Genomic DNA, 17,371 nt, shown 5'->3' on the forward strand with positions numbered 1-17,371 from the left:
GGGGAGCTCAGAGTACATGACATTTTTAAAATCCATAAAATCCTTTTCTCTGATTCCTGGAATAATGAGAAGAAGCGGTGAGCTGAGCTCCTATAGGACTACAAGGATCCGAACATCACAACTCTCATCAGACCTCAGAACCAGGTACACATAGCGTGTACGGACACGTCACCTCAATGGGAGCCAATCAGCACATGCTGAAGAACAAGAGCTCCTCCCTACTCCACCCCTCACCTTCTCTGCACGATGCCGGAGTGTGAGCCGCTCTATGATTGGTCGGAGCTTAGCAACCGTGGTTTCCACAGTCAACAAGTGGACGAGTCCGGTCCGTGTACGTAATGAGTGGACTGTGTACCGCCGGGGTCCGCTCATCTCTACGTCCTCCTCTACAGGTCAGTGCAATGTCATGGAGATGGAAATAGTCGGTATATGAGCTGCTGTACAATGCTGGCACTCAGTGTTATACAGGAGTATGTGAAACCGATTTGTGATTAGCTGTAATCATTTATTGTTCTTCTGATTACTTTGATGTCTAGGCTTTAGAGCATATCAGACATGGTGGCCAGAGAATCGAGGGTACGACTGAACAGATATATATATATATATATATATATATATATATATATATATATATATATATATATATACTTTGATTGTAGTAGCATATCTCATAATGGGGATCCATTAACCACTTGACCTCCGGAAGATTTACTCCCCTTCATGACCAGGCCATTTTTTTGTGATACGGCACTGCGTTACTTTAACCGAAAATTGCGCGGTCGTGCAACACTGTACACAAATAAAACTGATGTCCTTTTTTTCCCCCACAAATAGAGTTTTCTTTTGGTAGTATTTGATCACCTCTACTGTTCTTATTTTTTGCACTATAAACAAGAAAAGAACGACAATTTTGAAAACAATATATATTTTTTACGTTCTGCTATAAAATATATCTTATAAAAACATTGAAAAAAAATCTAATTTCTTCATCAATTTAGGCCAAAATGTATTCTACTACATATTGGTAAAATAAAATCCCAATAACCGTTTATTGATTGGTTTACACAAACGTTATACCGTCTACAAACTATGGGATATATTTATGGAATTTTAATTTCTTTTTTTTTTTTTTGTACTAGTAATGGTGAAAATCAGCAACTTATAGCAGGACTGTGCTATTGAGGTAGACTATCGGATACTAAGGGCTCATTTACACTTGCTTCGGCTTCAACACACATTAACGGCTAGTTTACACTTGCTCCAAAACAAGGCTTTGGATAGGCTTTGTTAAAGCTCTCTGAACGCCAGTCAAAGCTCCTGTCACTAAATAAAATAGTTAGCTTACAGTCCTGTTTACATCTTGCTTTTGATTTGCTTTGCTTCGGCTTCATTTAAAAAATTATACCCCATGTACCTTTATGGGTGCTTCAAAGCATCTTCAAAGCCTCCATAGCAGTCTATGGCAAAGGTCGGTTGAAGCCCCACTAAAGCCCCACTGAAGCCCCACCGAAGCTCCACTGAAGCCCCACCAAAGCCTCATCGAAGCACCATGCAAAAGCAAGGCATAAAAGGACTGTAAGCTAACTATTTTATTTAGTGACAGCAGCTTTGACTGGCATTCAGAGAGCTTAAAGCCTGTCCAAAGCCTTATTTTGAAGCAAGTGTAAGCTAGCCCTTACTGACATTTTTGACACTTTGTGGGAACCAGTGACACTAATACAGTGATCAGTGCTACAAAATTTGTACTGTCACTGTACTAATGACCCCTGGGAAGGGGTTAAACATCTAGGGTAATCAAACGGTTAAATGTGTGCCTAGCCAGTGTTTGTGTTTACTATGTGTGCTTCTTTTACAAGGGAAAGACATGGATTCACCTGCCCCACCCTATTAGATTGTAAGCTCTTCTGAGCCTCTTAATCCTCTTGTATTTTATTGTATTATAACTGTATTGTCTCCCTTTTATATTGTAAAGCGATGCGTAAACTGTTGGCGCTATATAAATCCTGTATAATAATAATTCTTGTCACTGCTTTGCAGGTACACAGAATCCATGCCTTCACCGTTGTCAGAACCGGGATCTGTCTTGTTTACATAGGCAGATCCCCATTCTGTGTAGTTTACCGGTGATCGGTGGGAGCCGGAGAACATCAAGTGCCCGACACCCGCAGATCAGCTTCTGCTGTGAATATTCACAGTAAAAGCAGCCCACGGGCGGTGTGTGCACGCCCCCCTGCAGGCAGAAGACCGGAATCACGTATATTAGAGCTGCACGGTTCTGGCCAAAATGACAATCACAATTTTTTTGCTTAGAATAAAAAGATCCTGATTCTCGTGGTGTAAAATTTTTCACATTATACCAATAAATTTGGGCTAACTTTAGTGGTTATTTTTTTTATTATTCATTAAAGTGTATTTTTTCCCCAAAAATTGCATTTGAATGACAGCTGCGCAAATACAGTATGACATAAAATATTGCAACAACCACCATTTTATTCTCTAGAGTCTCTACTAAATATAAATATATATATATATATATATATATATATATATATATATATATATATATAATATTTGGGGGTTCTAACTATTCCCTCATTTACACACCAAAGTGTATTCCTTTGATCTAAAGTACAAATCGTTACAATGTTTATACTTTAAGTTTAAGTTCCACTGCTAAAGAATGTTGTGATTCTTGGCAGACTACCTGTTTTTTTTTTTTTTTTCCTTTCTTTTGACGGCTGTCGGCTTTATACGTGATCTGGCTCACAACTGCTGCCCTGTAGCAGTAAAACTGGGCAGTCGCTAATTGGTTAAAGTAAAAATAAAAATATTAACTTGTTTTTGTCTATTTTAGATAGGATAAGGGAGTGTGATAACTCCTGTCGGTTATTTTTGCCATCTGTGTCTCCTTGGGGAGATTTCCCTTCACTTCCTCTCCCATAGCCAAAACTGGAAGTGAGAGAAAATCCCAACAAAGTGAGGGAATCCCATGCTGTTACCAGCACTAGTGCCCCCATTGGAAGATTTCCCCTCTGTTCCTGTTCTGAGGGCAACTCAAAATTTGGGATTTTCTTTCACTTTCATGCTTCATGATAAACAGGACAAATAGATGTTTTTTAACATCCTGCACACGTAAACACATGCAGTTCTTCATGCTGTACAGCCCTCTGTGAATGAGCCCTATATACAAGAGCAGATAAAATGATTGCTAAATTGGAGTTGTTGCCCACAGTGATTAACCTCTTTATGATAGGCAAACACATATGGGGTAAAAGGGTGTGCTTTAATACCCACATGCCACACGTACGTGTTGCTGGGCAGCCGATGTCTACATACACAAAGATACGCAAAGACGTAGAATGGCTTTTCCCCATTGTTGTGTAGGGGCACAGTGGTCCCCTCCCTTTGTGGAGGCACCCTTGGAGCATATCTTATGGCTCACAGAATTCCTTGGAGCTGGCAATAATTTACGGTAGAATTAAAGGCAAACTTTTTTTTTTTTTTCATTTTGGGTGGAGTAATGGAGGGTTATAACATTTTTATTTTCATCTGGGTCCTTTTGGGGAGATCTTCTTTAATTTCCCATCCCATAGCCAAAACAGCAAGTGAGAAGAAATCCCTCCAAAGTGTTTGAATCCCTGGTAGTCACATGAACTTGTGTCCCCACTCGAAGATTTCCCTTCTATCACTGTTGTATTGACATTTCATGTTGTAAAGCCCTGCACAAACTGTTGGCGCTATATAAATTCTGTATAATAATAATAATAACTCAAAATTTGGAATTTTCTTTCACTCTCGATAATAGCGGTAAGCTAGACACAAAGAGAGGGAGAACCTCTTTTAACAGGGATACAGCAATAAACATCTGAAAGGTGATCCAATCCCTCTCTACTCTACTCTAAACTAAGGACAGAAGGGGGCGGGTGATCGGTTCAGCTTTTCAGACTAGCAGTGCTGGTGGGTAAAGCTAGCCATAGATGTATTGGATATTCATCCTGTTCAACAGGGACCGGGCACATATTGATCCTGTTCAAGAGCAGTCTAATCTAAGGACTAAGTGCTCTCAAACATTCTTGTTAAAAAGCTTTGCAGAGGAGTCCCTTTGTCAGAATACCATGACACAGCAGGGAGGATTCCTCCATACTCATACACCCCAAATGTGTGGATGGATGAATCTATTCAGTTTTCTTCGTTCAGCCCGATGGCTGATCAAAAAAAAAAAAAAACTGATACGTGTATGGGCAGACTAACTATCAAAGCACCAAAAGACAGCCATTCAGGGCAATATCCAGTGGCTAAAAAAGAGCCACCTTAGGGAAGATTTTACCAAGACACAGCAGACAGAAAGTGATGGGAGACACACCATTACATATACAGGGGGTCCCCGGGTTACAAACAAGATAGGGACTGTAGGTTTTGTTTTAAGTTGAATCTGTTTGTAAGTCGAAACAGGTACATTTTTTAAGTGTAGCTCCAGCCAAAAAAACTATTTTTAAGCTTTTTGGATAGCACAGGGAAGGGTTATCACCCCTGTAATGTTTGTTTTGCTGTGTGTGCCACTGTTCATAAGATTTCACCTCACTTTCTGTCCCAATGACAATTGGATTTTGAAAATTTTGGGTTGTTGTGGAAACAAGCCTTGGTGATAAAGCATCAGTGGAAGTACCTTTTCCCCATAATAACTCTTACAGCAGAGAATTTCCCTTCCTAGGGGTAGATTTCCTCCCACTTCCTGTTGTCTCCCTCCGTTTGTAAGTAGGAGTTGTTTGTAAGTCGGATGTTTGTAACTAGGGGACCCCCTGTAACGTATGTTTGGTGCTGCATCCAAGAAAAAATAAAAATGTCATCTTTAACTCCCATGCACGTGCATGGGAGTTATGTCATCCTTGGCAAACTAGTCAAAGATGCTGAATTTGAAAGATCAGAAGAAGATGCCAGTGGTGGTCACAAAGCTCATGGATGTTGCAATGCTGGAGTGGAGGTGACTAAAGCAGATTTTAGTTCCACTTTGGAACACGTGCCGAATATCGTCCAAAATCAGCTGGCAGAGTAGAAATCATCCGAGTTTCGTCCTGTGTGTACAGCTGACAGCTGATGACTCATCGGTTGTTAAGGACACAGCGACTGGCTTCCCGGCCCGCTCCTTAGCAACCAGCTATACACAGTGTATTAAAGAGAAAAAAAACCCAAAAAACGCGTCAAAAACCTTACACTTGCATTTTTGGTGCAGCTCAATTGAAGTCTATTACACGCAAAATGCAATCTACTGCAGGAAAATAAGTCCCTGACCGTTTTCAAAAAATGCAGCGCTGCAAAACGCACAGATGTGAACTACATCAATAGGAATAAGAAAAACAACAAAAGAGGCAGGCTTAGCACATGTGTTCACCCTAACAAGTAGGGAAATTACTCATGGATCCTACACCATGTAGGGTGCTGTTGCCGTAACTAAGCAAATAACATAAAACAGTTGGTTTGGGTGTAAAGCACCAGAAAAGAGTTACTAATGGCAACAGAAAACAATCCTTATAAGAGTATCAAAAAAATCATATTTATTAAATTAATTAAGGACAAATTGGCAAAGTGCATGTGTCAAAAAAGAGCTTCACTATAATGGCCACTAAAAATCACTGCTGTAATTGATGCATCACACATACATGTAAACAAAGACACTACATATAACAATTAAAAAGGAGCGTCCGGACGCCGCATAGCAACAGACAGGCTAAGGTGTCAGATATAATACATCATAATAATCTTTAGAAGAAGGGGTTACTTATGTAAAGTGACAGCTTAACTTGTGTGTGGCTCCAGGGAAGAAGGGATAGGGAAAAGGGAAAGGAAAGAGGAAGCTGACTAATAGAATAGCTTATAGGAGGGCAAGGAGTGCCCTAAAGTGCATGGTGTTAGGAGACAAAAAGTTCTAATCTTTCCATCTGGGAGAACGCATCTTAGATAGTCTTTAACCAGGTATTGGTAAGAGGTATCAAATATATATTTTGCATATGGTAAGACTTTTCTGGAGAGGCCCGGTAGCACCGGTGTAGAGGATAGTAAATAAGTCCTTAATTAGGATCGTGCTTAGTCCCGGTGCTATATACACCTTTGAGAAGTGTTAGGCTTTAAGTCCCTTCCAGGTATTAGAAATCGTGAGACCGTTATAAGCTAGGGGGTATGAGGCTTCATGCATACAGAGTGCTATATTTTAAGTCACCTGTTGTAGGTTAAATGCTTTCGCCCAGTGTTAGAGGTACTTTACCGCTCGTTCGGTGTATATGCTGATGGCCTCCGTTCTCGGATGTCCCCTCCATAGGTCTTATCACTGATCCCCAGGCACTGGTATCTGTGTATGTCCGGCTTTAAGTTCACCTAAGTAGCCGTCCATATGCAGTCATGATTGGTGTCTCCTCGTGCAGTCAGCGTCCTCAATGCTGGGAGCTTGGTGAGGCGGCGTCACATGAAGGATACCATGATGACGTCAACGCGTTTCACTATAATACATAATGTAGCTTCATCTGGACGTTGATTGGGCGGCAGTCCGCACTCCCTTATATCATTAATTTCTTTGTGTTGAGTGTCACCCATAGGTGTAAATTTAAAGGGACAAATGTCCTGTTTACAATGCAGTAAACGATGAACATCAGGAAAAGACCAAAAAACACACGAAAGTTCACTGACTGCTAAAGTCATGATATGACTAGCATCACTAGTATAGACTAACGGCATTTTGCGGGGCATTAAATTAGAAAGAAGAAAAAGAGGGGGAAAGAAAGAAAAAGACTTAGAGAGGAGAATGAAGGTGAAATCGTTGACAGAGAATATACAAATTGGCAAAATAGAAAGTAAACAATATACATATTTACATTATCATGCTCATACTTGTGTATATAAATACCCACACACATATATGTTTAAAAAATGGGAGAGAAAGCTATTTTTATATATATTTTAAATTATATATTTTATCCAAGCCAAGATATCAGGGACTAGGTAGGCCATTAATATGACCCCAACTATGGCTGTCATTAGGCTAGGTCCCCCTACGGATATCCGTTGGGTGAGCATCAGAAAATCAATGACGGGACCAACCTACCAGTAGTTGTATAGTGGCTCAGCCGAAAGTAGTTCTGCTGAATCACTATGGGAGGTAATCCTTCAGCTCTTCAAAAAGACTTACAAATTCAGTTCGGTGTTGAGGCCCACCGGAAAGAGGGACTTCAACCTGTATATCCACCATTTTTCTTTTTGGAGGAGTATACGGCCGAAGTCACCTCTCCAGGTGTTAGGTACCTGGTAGTAGAGCCTGACTTGTAGGAAAAGACCTTTCATACAACGCTGGTTCAGGAGCCACTGGAGTGGGAACAGTGGTCTCCTGAGCGCAGTGGGGTAGGAGTGCCTGTTGAGCAGAGTCTCTGATGCTGGGATGAGATGGAGATCCCTCCAGGGATGGCTGGACTGCAGATCAGGTGGTAACTGGAAACAGCAGGCTGGAACACTGGAGATGCAGAGATCACAGGAGCTGGAGGTGCAACAGCAAGGACAAACGGCAGGCACAAGCAAGGTCAGACAGTCCGTGTCAGCAGGCAGGTGAGGCAAGTAAAAACGGCAGGCAGAGGCAGAGTCGGTAGGCAGGCAGGGATCGGCAACGGTATCAGGCAGAAGCAACAGAATAGTCAGGCAGGCCGGGTCGGATTGGAGCGGGATGGATGGTCAGACAAGCCGGGTCAAATCAGGTATCAAACAATCAGGTGCAGATTAACAGGAATCACGGAGCTGAGACGAAGCAGCAATGCGCCCATGGAACAGGGGAACTTTTATGCGCTCTTTGGCGCCAAACGGCGCTAACGCGAACGCGCGCGTGCGCCCGGGCATGCGCCCGTGCGCGTGTGCACACGCTCCGCGCACCCGCGCGCGCCCGAGCGCCGCGCTGATGCCCGGGAACAGCAGACCTTTGTTGCAATGATTGCACAGGGGCGCGCCGGTGCATAGGCGCATGCAAGCGCCCAGGTCTGGCACTGGTAGATCCCTGACATTGCCCCCCCCCAAAGGGCAGCCTCCGGATGCCCATAAACCTTCTCTTCTCAGGGTGGGTAGAGAAATAGGCGCGAACTAAACGCCTAGCATGAACATTACTGTCTGGTTCCCAAGAGTTACTTTCTGGGCCGTAGCCCTTCCATTTAATTAGGAATTGGTTTTGTCCCTGTCTTCTACAATCAAGGATAGCCTCCACCTCAAATTCCTCGCTGCCATCAATCAAAATAGGTTCAGGAGGTCTAGTTCCTCTATCAGGGAAGGGATCAGGTACAGCAGGTTTAAGCAGAGATACATGGAATACTGGATGAATCTTAAGAGAATCAGGCAAGACAATTCGTAAGAGACTTCATTGATTTTCCTCTTAACCAGAAAAGGTCCCATAAATCTAGGTGCCAACTTCTTAGAAGGACATGCTAATTTGATATTATTGGTAGAAAGCCATACCTGATCACCAAGCTGTAACTTCAACTCCCCTCTTCTTTTTCGGTCGAAGATTCTCTTGCCGTCTGCCTGGGCTTTGGACACTGCTTCCTGCAACATCTGGTTGTTGTGGCTGAGGAAATCCACTGTACTCTGTACTGCCGGAACTGAAGACTCTGGAAGGAAATCAGGTAGAAAGGTTAAATGGAAGCCATAATTGGCGAAAAAAGGGGATTGTCCGGTGGCAGAATGTTTGGCATTGTTGTAGGCAAATTCTGCTAAGGGCAGCAGGGATACCCAATCGTCCTGTGTGAAGGATGTAAAGCATCTGATGTATTGTTCAAGGGTCTGATTGGTCCTCTCTGTCTGCCCATTAGTTTGAGGGTGATAGGCCGAGGACAGGGCCAGTTCAATTTTTAAGGTTTCATACAGGGCTCTCCAAAAGCGTGAGGTGAATTGTACCCCTCTATCAGAGATTTTGTTTGCAGGAACTCCATGAAGTCTGATGATTTCCTTGATAAATATACGAGCAGTTTCAATGGCCGATGGGGTTCCCTTTAGAGGAAGAAAATGGGCCATCTTGGTTAAACGGTCCACTACCACAAAGATGGCTGAACACCCCTCAGAACATGGCAGCTCCACAATAAAATCCATGGAAATCATTTTCCAGGGTCTATCGGGTACTGGTAAAGGTTTTAACAAGCCCCAAGCTCGATTCCTGGATGTCTTATTCTGGGTGCAGATAGGGCAGGAGCTGACGTATCTTTCGCAAAAGTCTTTCAGATTGGGCCACCAGAATGTACGCTGCACCAATTCCAGGGTTTTGCGAACCCCAAAGTGACCTGCCAGTGGGTGATCATGAAGGAGCGTCAAGACCTTGACCCGAACCTCCTCAGGGACAAAAATTTGGCTTCCTTTCCAGAACAATCCATCTCTGTTTATCAATGTATTCCCTGTAGGCCTGGCTGACTCAGAGGATGCTTCCTTAATCTGGGAGAGTAGATCTGTTTGTAGGAGTAAGAAATTGTTTGCAGGTAAGATGGTGTCAGGGATGGATAAGTCCTTTGGATTGTCATGCATTCGTGATAATGCATCTGGTTTAATATTTTTTGAGCCTGGCCGATAAGTAATATGGAAGGAAAAACGTGAGAAAAACAGAGCCCAGCGGGCTTGTCGAGGCTTTAGTCTTTTAGCAGATCGCAAATACTCCAGATTTTTATGGTCAGTGTAAATTAGCACTGGATGCATAGCCCCTTCCAACAGGTACCTCCACTCCTCCAGAGCAGTCTTGATAGCGAGAAGCTCCCGATCACCGACATCGTAGTTCCTCTCCGCCGAGGAGAGTTTTCGGGGAAGAACCCCACAGGATGCATTACGTCTCTACTGCCTTTGCGTTGCGAAAGTATTGCACCCATCGCTATCTCAGAAGCATCTACTTCTAAGATGAATGGTAATGACGGTTCAGGATGACTGAGGATAGGTGCCGAGGTAAACAGTCTCTTGAGGTTCTCGAAAGCATTTTGAGCAAGTTGATTCCAGGAAAAATGGGCATTCTGTTTGGTCAACTGCGTGATGGGTGCAATTATGGCTGAGAACCCCCTGATGAACTTCCTATAAAAGTTTGCAAACCCGATAAACCGCTGAACTCCCTTCTTGTCCAGGGGTACCGGCCAGTCCAGAACAGCGGAAACCTTCTGCGGGTCCATCTTGATGCCAGTTGAAGAGATTATTAACCCCAGGAATTGAATGCTCTGTTGCTCGAACTTGCATTTCTCTGTTTTTGCATAAAGTCTGTGTAAGCGGAGACGACCCAACACCCTGCGGACATGTTCTCGGTGTAGCTCAAGAGATTCCGAAAAAATCAAGATATCGTCCAGATATGCGATCACAAACACATCTAAAAAGTCCCTGAGAACATCGTTAATCAGGTGTTGGAAGGTCGCAGGAGCGTTGCAGAGTCCGAAGGGCATAACTAGATATTCATAATGCCCGAATCGGGTCCGAAAAGCTGTTTTCCACTCGTGCCCGGCCTGGATACGGATCAGATTATAGGCCCCTCTTAGGTCAAGTTTAGTGAAAATGACGGCAGTCCTTAATTTCTGGAATAGTTCAGGTATCAAGGGTAGGGGATACCGATTCTTGACCGTGATTTTGTTCAGTTCTCGGTAATCCACACATGGGCGGAGAGACTTGTCCTTCTTGGTGACAAAAAATATTCCGGCACCAGCTGGGGAGGTGGAATGGCGAATGAACCCCTTGGCCAGGTTTTCATCTATATATGTCTTTAGTACTTCCTGTTCCTTTTCTGATAAAGGAAAGATGCGTCCGAATGGGATTTCGGATCCTGGCAGCAACTCGATGGGGCAGTCGTAGGGGCGATGAGGTGGAAGAGAGTCTGCCCCCTTCTTACTGAAAACATCGATGTATTTGTGATATTGTTTAGGTATGGCCTGGCAAATCTTCTGGTCGGTGTCCAGACAAAGCAGAGCGGCTGAGGAATCTGTATCTTTCATCAAACAGTGCTCTTGACAGTAGGGTGATAGGAATTTTATTTCTCCGGATGCCCAGTGGATGTGTGGGTTGTGGGCCTGTAGCCAGGGAATGCCCAGGATAATGGGAAACATAGGAGAGGTGATGACATCAAGGACCAGCAGTTCCTTATGTTGGGAAGAAGTGGTAGCAGGCAATGGCAGAGTCTCTTGAGTTACTTGTCCGGATCTGATGCGGGAGCCATCAGCTAAAAATACAGAGAGTCCATGGGTCTTAGTCCGTAAAGGGATATTATGTTGGCTGGCAAAAGTTGAATCGACAAAGCAACTGCATGCTCCGGAGTCAATGATGGCGTTGACTGGGATTATCATTCCTTGGATCTGTAATGAGAGAGGAATGGCAAGGTGGGTAGAATTCATAGACAGAGCAGAGAGACTGGTATACACAGGAGATGGGCACTTACTTATTTTAACTGGACAGTTATGAACATAGTGCCCGGTTCCACCGCAATAGAGGCACAGATTAAGTTGCCGACGTCGAGCACCTTCTTCGGAAGACAAGGCAGGTCGCATCAGTCCTAGTTGCATAGGTTCAGAAGTGTCAGGCGTGATATTAGCAGGATTCATACTGGGTGAGGGTAAGAAGCATGCTTCAGGAACCGGAGCCCGTGCTGTCATCCAGGTCGGGCGGGATTGTTGAGCAGAACGTTCAGATCGACGTTCTCGGAGGCGACGGTCAATCTGAATGGTCAAGGGGATCAAGGCCTCAAGAGTATCTGGTATACCCACTCGAGCAAGTTCATCTTTTAGTCCTTCAGATAGACCCATGCGGAACTGATGGCGCAGGGCCGCATTGTTCCACTGTGTGTCCGCGCTCCAACGCCTGAAGTCAGTGACATAGTCCTGCGCTGGTCTGCGGCCTTGCTGGAGCGCGAACAGAGCTGATTCGGCTGTGGCAGTCTGTTGGGGGTCCTCATATAGTTGCGCCATGGCTTCAAAAAAAGATGATAAAGCTTGGGTTAGGGCTGAGTCCCCCTCAAGTAAACGGTGGCCCCAGGTCTGGGGTTCTCCTTGTAGGAGGGAAATCACAAATCCCACCTTGGTTGCTTCCAGCGAGAAAGTTCGGGGCTGTAAGGCAAAATAGAGCTGGCAGGCGTTGCGAAAGGCCCGAAACTTAGCCCGGTCTCCGGAAAATCTTTCGGGAATGGGAACCCTTGGTTCAGGTGGAAGCATCACAACTGAAGGGCCTGAAGCAGTCTGTGCTGGGGCTGCAGCTGAAGAGGAGGCTGTAGGGTTAAACCCTGCAAGATTCTGAACTTGTCCTTCCAGTCTGTTATAGTTATCCTGAAGGGATTGCACTGCTTGAGTGAGGGCCGCAAGGTGTGTGCATATCTCCTTCAATGGAGAGGTGTCTCCTGCATGCTCAGTCATGGCTGCTTCGTACTGTTAGGTACCTGGTAGTAGAGCCTGACTTGTAGGAGAAGACCTCTCATACAACGCTGGTTCAGGAGCCACTGGAGTGGGAACAGTGGTCTCCTGAGCGCATTGGGGTAGGAGTGCCTGTTGAGCAGAGTCTCTGATGCTGGGATGAGATGGAGATCCCTCCAGGGATGGCTGGACTGCAGATCAGGTGGTAACTGGAAACAGCAGGCTGGAACATTGGTGATGCAGAGATCACAGGAGCTGGAGCTGAAGGTGCAACAGCAAGGACAAACGGCAGGCACAAGCAAGGTCAGACAGTCCGGGTCAGCAGGCAGGTGAGGCAGGTAATAACGGCAGGCAGAGGCAGAGTCGGTAGGCAGGCAGGGATCGGCAACGGTATCAGGCAGAAGCAACAGAATAGTCAGGCAGGCCGGGTCGGATTGGAGTGGGATGGATGGTCAATCAAGCCGGGTCAAATCAGGTATCAAACAATCAGGTGCAGATTAACAGGAATCACGGAGCTGAGACGAAGCAGCAATGCGCCCATGGAACAGGGGAACTTTTATGCGCTCTTTGGCGCCAAACGGCGCTAATGCGAACGCGCGCGCCCATGCACGCGCACGTGCCCACGCGTGCACACGCGCCGCGCACCCGCGTGCGCCCGAACGCCACGCTGATGCCCGGGAACAGCAGACGTTTGTTGCAATGATTGCACAGGGGCGCGCCGGCGCATAGGCACGTGCAAACGCCCAGGTCTGGCACTGGTAGATCCCTGACACCTGGTAGGCAGTTTTTCAGGGCATATATCCCTTTAACTTTCATGCCAGATGGACATCCTTCATGGCATTGAGCAAAATGTTTTGCCAGCGGTTTCTCTGGATTTCTGTCCCTTATTTCTCTTAGATGCTTGCCTATCCTTACTTTCAATGTCCTTTTTGTCTTCCCAATATATATTTTTGCGCAAGGGCATGTGATCATATAGATGACTCTTGTTGGTGAACAGTTAATTAGGTCTCTAATCTCGAAGCTTTCTTGTCTGAGAGCATCCATAAAAGTCTGAGTTCTGTCAACAAAGGGACAGATCTGACACTTATTACAGGTGAACATTCTTTTTGTTCTCGGGTAAGTAAACAACCAATTGGAGTCAGGTTCCTTCGTAAATTCAGATTGTATTAATATATCTCCTAGATTTTTGGCACGTCGAGCTACCATTTTGGGAGCTGTAGCCACTATTTCGGAGAGGCCGGGGCCATTAGTTAATATCCCCCAGTGTCTCTCCAAGATACTGCATACCAAATTCCATTGTGCACAAAAAGCAGTTATTATTCTAACTGGGACAAAATTTTTGGTTGTGATCATTGAAGATCCCTTGTCCTCATCATTGTTTTCATTTTGGAGTAGGCTTTCCCTACTTTTATCTGTCACCTTTTTTTTTGGCTTTCCTAATTTGGTTATGGAAATATCCTCGCTCATTAAATCTTTGATACATATCCATTCCCTCTTTTTTGTAATCATCAACTTTTGTGCAAGTTTGTTTTATCCTTAGGAATTGGCCTATAGGTATTCCGTTTTTGAGCCAATGTGGATGGTGGCTATCGGCACATAGGAGGGTATTGGCCGCAGTTTCCTTATGGAACGTGCGGGTATGTAACTACCCCTTCTCCACCGTTATCCATAGGTCCAAAATGGAAATTTTGTGTCTGATCACAGGTATATGTTAGATGTATGTTCCGCTTATTTTGGTTGCGTTGTTCAGTGAACATATGTAGACCATCAAGGCTGCTCACCCACACCATGAACACATCGTCAATGTACCTTAACCACATGTGTACATGGTCAAGGTACATCGACAAGTTGAAGACCTCCTAGGCATAGGCCGGTGCCCACATTGCCCCCATTGAGGTGCCCCTAATCTGCTGGTAGTTTTGTTTGGAGAACTGGAAAAAATTGTGATGTAGAGCAAATTCCAACGATTCTATCAGAAATTCATTCTGTTATCCAAATTGTGGATAATGGGCATCAAGGAAGGTCTCAACTGACTGGATCCTGCATGAGTGGTGGATCGAGGTGTAGAGTGATTCCACATCGATGCCAACCAACCACACCTCGTCCCCCACCCATAGATCGATAATTTTGGCCAAAACATGGTGAGTATCTTGTACAAACGACTTTAGATTTTTTACCATATCCTTAAGAAGGGAATCCAAGTAGCCACCGATCCTTTCAAGAGGACCTTGGCATGCCGAGACTATTGGTCTGCCAGGTGGATTTTGTTAATTTTTATGCACTTTGGGTATTATATAGAAGGTGAGGACATTGTATTCCCTTACTTGGAGATGCTCCTATTCCGAAATAGTGGGTACAGCTGCCAAAATGGTAGCTCGACGTGCCAAAAATCTAGGAGATATATTAATACAATCTGAATTCACGAAGGAACCTGACTCCAATTGGTTGTCTACTTACCTGAGACCAAAAAGAATGTTTCCCTGTAATAAGTGTCAGATCTGTCCCTTTGTTGACAGAACTAAGACTTTTATGGATGCTCTCGCACAAGAAAGCTTTGAGATTAGAGACCTAATTAACTGTTCATCAACAAGAGTCATCTACAGTGGGGCAAAAAAGTATTTAGTCAGCCACCAATTGTGCAAGTTCTCCCACTTAAAAAGATGAGAGAGGCCTGTAATTGTCATCATAGGTGTACCTCAACTATGAGAGACAAAATGTGGAAACAAATCCAGACAATCACATTGTCTGATTTTTGAAAGAATTTATTTGCAAATTATGGTGGAAAATAAGTATTTGGTCACCTACAAACAAGCAAGATTTCTGGCTCTCACAGACCTTCATCTTCTTCTTTAAGAGGCTCCTCTGTCCTCCACTCATTACCTGTATTAATAGCACCTGTTTGAACTTGTTATCAGTATAAAAGACACCTGTCCACAACCTCAAACAGTCACACTCCAAACTCCACTATGGGGAAGACCAAAGAGCTGTCGAAGGACCCTAGAATCAAAATTGTAGACCTGCACCAGGCTGGGAAGACTTAATCTGCAATAGGCAAGCAGCTTGGTGTGAAGAAATCAACTGTGGGAGCAATAATTAGAAAATGGAAGACATACAAGACCACTGATAATCTCCCTCAATCTGGGGCACCACGCAAGATCTCACCTTGTGGGGTCAAAATGATCACAAGAACGGTGAGCAAAAGTCCCACAACCACACGGGGGGACCTAGTGAATGACCTGCAGAGAACTGGGACCAACGTAACAAAGGCTACCATCAGTAACACACTACGCTGCCAGGGACTCAGAACCTGCAGTGCCAGACGTGTCCCCCTGCTTAAGCCAGTACATGTCCGGGCCCGTCTGAGGTTTGCTGGAGAGCATTTGGATGATCCAGAAGAGAATTGGGAGAATGTCATATGGTCAGATGAAACCAATGTAGAACTGTTTGGTAGAAACACAACTCGTCGTGTTTGGAGGAGAGAGAATGCTGAGTTGCAACCAAAGAACACCATACCTACTGTGAAGCATGGGGGTGGCAACATCATGCTTTGGGGCTGTTTCTCTGCAAAGGGAACAGGACGACTGATCTGTGTACATGAAAGAATGAATGGGGCCATGTATAATGAGATTTTGAGTGCAAACCTCCTCCCATCAGCAAGGGCATTGAAGATGAAACGTGGTGGGGTCTTTCAGCATGACAATGATCCCAAACGCACTGCCCGGGCAACAAAGGAGTGGCTTCGTAAGAAGCATTTCAAGGTCCTGGAGTGGCCTAGCCAGTCTCTAGATCTCAACCCCATAGAAAACCTTTAGAGCGAGTTGAAAGTCCGTGTTGCCCAGCGACAGCCCCAAAACATCACTGCTCTAGAAGAGATCTGCATGGAGGAATGGGCCAACATACCAGCAACAGTGTGTGACAACCTTGTGAAGACTTACAGAAAACGTTTGACCTCTGTCATTACCAACAAAGGATATATAACAAAGTATTGAGATGAACTTTTGATATTGACCAAATACTTATTTTCCACCATAATTTGCAAATAAATTCTTTCAAAAATCAGACAACATGATTGTCTGGATTTGTTTCCACGTTTTGTCTCTCATAGTTGAGGTATACCTATGATGACAATTACAGGCCTCTCTCATCTTTTTAAGTGAGAGAACTTGCACAATTGGTGGCTGACTAAATACTTTTTTGCCCCACTGTATATGATCACATGCCCTTGCCCAAAAATGTATGTATGGAAGACAAAAATGAAATTGAAAGTAAGGATAGGCAAGCATCTAAGAGAAAGAAGGGACAGAAATCCAGAGAAACCACTGGCAAAACATTTTGCTCAATGCCATGAAGGATGTCCATCTGGCATGAAAGTTAAAGGGATATATGCGCTGAAACTGCCTACCAGGAGAGGTGAGTTTGCCTGTATACTCCTCCAAAAAGAAAAATGATGGATATACAGGTTGAAGTCCCTCTTTCCAGTGGGTCTCAACACCGAACTGAATTTGCAAGTCTTTTTGAAGAGCTGATTACCTCCCATAGTGATTCAGCAGAAGTACTTTCGGCTGAGCCACTATACAAGTACTGGTAGGTTGGCCCCGTCATTGATTTTCTGATGCTCACCAAATGGATATCCGTAGGGGGACTTAGCCTATTGACAGCCATAGTTGAGGTCATGTTAATGGCCTAACTAGTCACTAATATCTTGGCTTGGATAAAATATATAGTTTAACATTTATATAGAAATAGCTTTCTCTCCCCTTTTTAAACATATATGTATGTAGGTATTTATTTACACATGTATGAGCATGATAATGTAAATATGTATATTATTTACTTTCTATTTTGTCAACAAAAAAGTGAAATACCGTGCTATATCTAAATAAAGAGAACAGCTGCTGCTAAAAGTGAGATACACCAAACAAGTCAAAGAAAAAGAAAAACAATAGCAGCGCTAAGATTGAATAAAAATGGAAATCACAAATAATGATATTATAAGATTA

General features: G+C 44.1%; 1 protein-coding gene across 1 annotated transcript in view; it reads left to right on the plus strand.

Annotated features, from left to right (window-relative positions):
- Positions 1 to 218: 218 nt before the first annotated feature.
- The window catches only part of VWA3B (von Willebrand factor A domain containing 3B), a 288,159-nt gene continuing 271,006 nt past the window's right edge, over positions 219 to 17,371 (plus strand). Inside the window, exon 1 of the mRNA XM_073614648.1 lies at positions 219 to 392. The gene's annotated coding sequence lies outside the window, so the exon portion shown is untranslated. The remainder of the gene's footprint in view (positions 393 to 17,371) is intronic.

The sequence above is a fragment of the Aquarana catesbeiana genome, linkage group LG02, assembly GCF_042186555.1.
Source record: "Aquarana catesbeiana isolate 2022-GZ linkage group LG02, ASM4218655v1, whole genome shotgun sequence".
NCBI lineage: Eukaryota > Metazoa > Chordata > Amphibia > Anura > Ranidae > Aquarana > Aquarana catesbeiana.